Below are 6,314 nucleotides of genomic sequence, written 5' to 3'. Positions count from 1 at the left end.
TCTGCACTGAGTTTACGACAGAAAAGTTTGTGGCTACACGCTGTAGAATTATTAATTTTCAGCATTCAGATATGAGAGGAAAACTGGCGAGGCGCAATTTATAACACCTAACTTCCGGTTTCATGACGTCACTAGTATTTGGAAGCAAAAGATTAACATTAATTGTTATGTTATCGTTATTTGGGCTACGAAGATATACGACATGGATCACAAGATAGAATTCAATTTAAAATATGATCATTTTCAAATTCTCATCGACGTAACTTCCGGTCTGATGACGTCATGAACTTGAAACCTTGCTAAGTTATCTGTGGTTAATCAAAGAAAATCAAGGGACGATTTGGTAAAATTTGAACCAATGTTCTTCAGATTAAAGAAAACAAACACAATTTTATGTGCCGCTAGGGGTTGCCCTTCGGATTATGACGTCATCACACTGTTTTTTTTTGTGATTTCCATTTCTCACTAAACACTTTCATAATATACATTTCTGTAGTTAAATGCTTCCGCTTTTGCGTTATATTCAGTTTTCATTGCACTTCCGGTAACACCGGAAGTAAAGGTCAAGCGGTTTTGTGTCCGGGAACAAGAAATGTTTCTCACGGCATAGTCTACAACCTCACGAAAAAACGAACACGATACTCTATTTAGTTCAAAAGATTTAGCACAAACTGTTTTGTCATAATTTGCCCTTAAATCGCTTGTAATTTGATACCTGATGACGTCATGATGACGTAACAAAATGTATAACATTTTCGTAACATGGTACAAGTTCACACAAGTTTCTGTGATTGTACCGTAAACCGTTCGGAAGAAATTTTGCTTTGTTTTGATTTCAGGCTAACGTCTTCATTTTGAATTCACCTACCTTCCGGTAGACCCGGAAGTAAAGGTCAAGCGAGTTTACGTACACGACAAAAAATGTTTATCAATTATTGGTCTATCTGAGTGCAGAATACAAACACCATTGATTATTTAGTTCAAGAGTCATAGGTTAAAGTAATTGGTCACTTTTCCACCTAAAATCACTTGTAATTTGACACCCGATGACGTAATCATGACGTCAGAGTAATATGCACCACTTAGGATGAGGGTCGATCTATATTGAAAGTTCCAAGTTCCTATCATAAACCGTTTAGGAGAAAAACCGCGGAAACGTTCTGTACGGAAAAAAAGAAAGAAAGAAAGATTAATCGTAACAGATCCAAAGAGTGGTCGGGTTGTGCCCGACCACTCAAAGAAAGAAAGAAGATTAATCGTAGCAACTCTAATCAGTGGTCGGGTTGTGCCCGACCACTCAATGATCGTGAAAACACGAAATGCACGTTGGAAATATAAACACCAATTGCGGCATCAGGACTACAGGAAGAAAGTTTCCTATCCAGGGCTTACTATTGGAAACGAGGTTGGAAATCAAGTAAGCACTGGGGATGAGGTTGAGTGACTGGTTTGCTAATAAATTCAGTTTCATTTACGCATGCGCTTAAATGATGTTTGCCTTAATTAAGAAGCACAAGCAGTCAAATGACAACGAATGGAAAAACGTATGAGGCGCCCTTTATGACTTTATTACGAAACCAATATATATAGAACGAAACCAATATATATAGAACGAGAAACCAATATATATGGAACGAAACCAATATATATAGAACGAGAAACAAATATATATAGAACGTAAATCCAATATATATAGAACGAAACTCAAATATATATAGAACGTAAATCCAATATATATAGAACGTAAATCCAATATATATAGAACTTAACTCCAATATATAGAACGTAACTCCAATATATATAGCACGTAACTCCAATATATATAGAACGTAACTCAAATAATATATAGAACGAGAAAAATATATCGAACGAGAATTGTAATAATTATATAAAACGAAGCAAGTTGCAAATGGACTCAATTCAGGGTGACTGTAAGGTCAATGCCAAGTTATGCTAGATGTACTTCCAAAATTTGATTGATTAAACAAAAATCTGCCAAATCACCTATGATTTACACGAAATACATTATAAACACCTATACTCATATGCAGATGTTATTAAATGTCCTTAACCCCCCCCCCAAAAAAAAAATCATAAAATTTCCTTTATAAAAAAAAATTATTATTCTTTTTTTCAATGGCTCGTGTCTAGCCTGGTTTCCAACGTCTATAGTACTTTACTGTGTTCTCGTACCTCCACGCTTAGACTGGCAAAAAAATAAAGGTTTGTTTTGCAAACAAATCAGCTCTGCTATGTTTTTCCGTCCAAATCAACAATTTTGCAGAATTCTGCTAGATATCTGCTTTAAAAAATTCATTTGCTAGATTTTCTGTGAAACTTTTTTCTTCAAAAACTGCTATATTTTCCCGTCAATTTTGCAGAACTCTACTAGAATCAATTCAATCTGCCAGATTTTTTGTCAAACTTTTCCCCCAAAAAAATCTGTCAAATTTAGCCGAAATTCGGCTTTAACGGTCACCCTATTGAAACGTTAAATATATAAGACGAAGCGCCCTCTAAATATATAGAATCAAACGTACGTTAAAATATATAGATCGAAAAAGTAAAATATATAGATCGAAAAAAGTAAAATATATGGATCGAAGCGCCCTCTATCGTCCACCAACGGAGAGTGAACATCTGAATTCCCGTGGTCTACATGTGTTGTACCCATAGAAGTCCAAAAGCCCGACTAGACTTCTATGGGTACAACCACTGATCTCTATATAAAGACTGGATAGCTAATAAAGAGCCGCACAATGATGAATTTTACGCCATATTGGTGAGACCGGCTGGTGATCTACAAAGGACATGTTGCCATCTTTATAGACAGCATGATTTCTTTTGTAAGTTTGTAACGTCGCGGTTCACTTGACTTATATTTTGGCCACCACCACTGACCAACTGACCAATTTTTCTAACGTCGTGGTTACTTTTATAATGCCGCAAAATCACTTTTTCGGCGTTTTTGAAATATTAATCACTACGGAAATGTGTTCCTTTTCGAACATCATAAGATGTGTACGTGACCAAAATGCGCGTCAACTGCAGTTGATACAACGCGCGCGTATTTACGCGTAGAACGTTCGTATTATACGCGGCCATCTTCGTGAGACCGGGGGCGAATTGGTCAATATGCAAAGTCTACTGTGTGAATGTTGTATGCATATCCGCTATCCAGTCTTTATATAGAGATCAGTGGGTACAACCATTGATCTCCATATACACAACTATATAAAGACTGGATAGCGGATATGCATACAACATTATTATTTCAAAAACGCCGAAAAGTGATTTGTTGCATTATAAAAGTAACCACGACGTTAGAAAAATTGTAGTAAACCTTGGTCAGTTGGTAAGTGGTGGTGGCCAAAATATAAGTCAAGTGAACCACAACGTTACAAAAAAAATCATGCTGTCTATAAAGACGGCAACTTGTCCCTTGTAGATCACCAGCCGGTCTCACCAATATGGCGTCAAATTCATGCATTGTGCGGCTCTTTATTAGCTATCCAGTCTTTATATAGAGATCAGTTGGTACAACACATGTAGACCACATGAATTCAGATGTTCACTCTCCGTAGGTGGACGGTAGAGGGCGCTTCGATCCATATATTTCACTTTTTCGATCTATATATTTTCAATTCATATATTTTAACGTACGTTTGATTCTATATATTTAGAGGGCACTTCGTCTTATATATTTAACGTTTCAATAGGGTGACCGTTTCAGCCGAATTTCGGCTCAATTTGACATATTTTTTGGGGGAAAAAAGTTTGACAAAAAATCTAGCAGATTGAATTGATTCTAGTAGATTTCTAGCAGAGTTCTGCAAAATTGACGGGAAAATATAGCAGTTTTTGAAGAAAAAAGTTTCACAGAAAATCTAGCAAATGAATTTTTTTAAGCAGATATCTAGCAGAATTCTGCAAAATTGTTGATTTGGACGGAAAAACATAGCAGAGCTGATTTGTTTGCAAAAAAACCTTTATTTTTTTGCCAGTCTAAGCGTGGAGGTACGAGAACACAGTAAAGTACTATAGACGTTGGAAACCAGGCTAGACACGAGCCATTGAAAAAAAGAATAATAATTTTTTTTTATAAAGGAAATTTTATGATTTTTTTTTGGGGGGGGGGTTAAGGACATTTAATAACATCTGCATATGAGTATAGGTGTTTATAATGTATTTCGTGTAAATCATAGGTGATTTGGCAGATTTTTGTTTAATCAATCAAATTTTGGAAGTACATCTAGCAGAATTTGGCATTGACCTTACAGTCACCCTGAATTGAGTCCATTTGCAACTTGCTTCGTTTTATATAATTATTACAATTCTCGTTCGATATATTTTTCTCGTTCTATATATTATTTGAGTTTCGTTCTATATATATTTGAGTTTCTTTCTATATATATTTGAGTTACGTTCTATATATATTGGAGGTACGTGCTATATATATTGGATTTACGTTCTATATATATTGGATTTACGTTCTATATATATTTGAGTTTCGTTCTATATATATTTGAGTTACGTTCTATATATTATATTGGTTTCGTTCTATATATATTGGTTTCGTAATAAAGTCATAAAGGGCGCCTCATAGCCACGTCAACATTTTCCCCGTAAATGTAAGGAATATGCGGATTTTCTGGGACCCAGACCATAACACATTGTTTTGGCGATATCCAGATGAATTCCTATTTGATTATATAAGTATTTAGACGGTTGAACAAACTGGAGGTTTTTTTTTATCCTAAATCCCCCAGAAAAAAAAAGACATGTGTTTGACCCATAGAGCTGTATAATAATACAGCTCTATGGTTTGACCTCAGAATATCAGAATCTAAGAAAGTTGACTGGACATCGCCGCTATACAGCTCATCATCATTGTATCTTCAATTCTCTCCGGTGATTAGTCAGGTGGCATATGGTCGGAATCGTGACTGACTGGTCCAAAGCACCAAACTTGGCAGATAGATTCCTATAGACCTAGAGAAGATATTTAGAAGGGGTGACACCTGAAATTCTTTTGGGAAGGGTGCCTAATTTGCATAAATCTTTAATCCCTGCCGTGTAATATATTTTTTTCCCATATTTGGGTATATTTTTACTTTTTTTATTTTTTTGAAAAGTGTATTTTGGTGATTCTACTTGCATATTCTTACTTCAATAACATTTTCTAAAGCATGTAAGTGACTGAATAATTACGAGGACATAGTAAATTACCAAAATGGCTACAATTTTACCCTAAAGTTACGCGCATTTACCTGTTCCTCAGATATCATCAACTAGTCTCGCCAAACGTGGGTATTGATGAGCTTCAAATTCACAAAGGTACTTACTGCCATAGTTAACCTAACAAAAATAAGTGGGAAATCATGTGAAAATTGATATCATCTTGATGTTTGGCCCAAATGACCAAAAAAGGGGAGAAAATGTGGTGTCCGTAAATTGGGCTACTACGGGAAGGGTAACGCTGGGGCTTGAACAAGTTCAACAAAATCCCCCCAAATAAGAGATTATTGTTGTTTACAATAATTTTGTCTACGCCAAAACGTTTTCTCAACAATAATTTTGGGAATTTCCTTGAACTTGTTCCAGTCTTCCATGTTAGGCAACCCTTCACCTTACTTGTTAGCCCAATTTATGGACACCTCGTTTTTTCCCCAGTTTTTGTTTTCTGGGCTAAATATCACAATGTTCTCATTGTTCGCATGATTTTGCATAAGGTTTCAATAGGGTAACTGTACCAGTAAGCTACGTGGTGAATTTGAAGTTCATCAATGCTGATGTTTGGCAAGACTAATCGATGATATCTGGGGACAAGGTAAATGTGCGCAATTTAGGGCATAATAGTAGCCATTTTGGATCGTTACTATGTCCTCATAATTATTAAGTCACTTATATGCTTTGAAATATGTTATTTAAGTAAGTAGAATCCCCAAAATACACTTTTCAAAAAAATAAAAAATTAAAATATACCCAAATATGGGAATAAATATATTACACGGCAGGGATTAACGATTTATGCAAATTAGGCACCCTTCCCAAAAGAATTTCGGGTGTCACCCCTTCTAAATATCTTCTCTAGGTCTATAAGAATATATCTGCCAAGTTTGGTGCTTTGGACCAGTCGGTCACGATCTTGACGAAAATTAGATCTAAGCCACCTGACTAGATGGCACAGTTCTGCCAGATGCACTTCACAAATCTGCTAGATTTAACAAAAATCTGCTAAATCACCTATTATTACACGAAATATATTATAAACACTTACACATCAAGTGCAGTTGTTATAAAATTTCCTTAAA

The sequence above is a fragment of the Patiria miniata genome, unplaced genomic scaffold (genome assembly GCF_015706575.1).
Source record: "Patiria miniata isolate m_02_andy unplaced genomic scaffold, ASM1570657v1 HiC_scaffold_17, whole genome shotgun sequence".
In the NCBI taxonomy this organism is placed as follows: Eukaryota; Metazoa; Echinodermata; class Asteroidea; order Valvatida; family Asterinidae; genus Patiria; species Patiria miniata.
The sequence above is the reverse complement of the archived record's forward strand: the minus strand, read 5'-3'. Positions refer to the sequence as shown.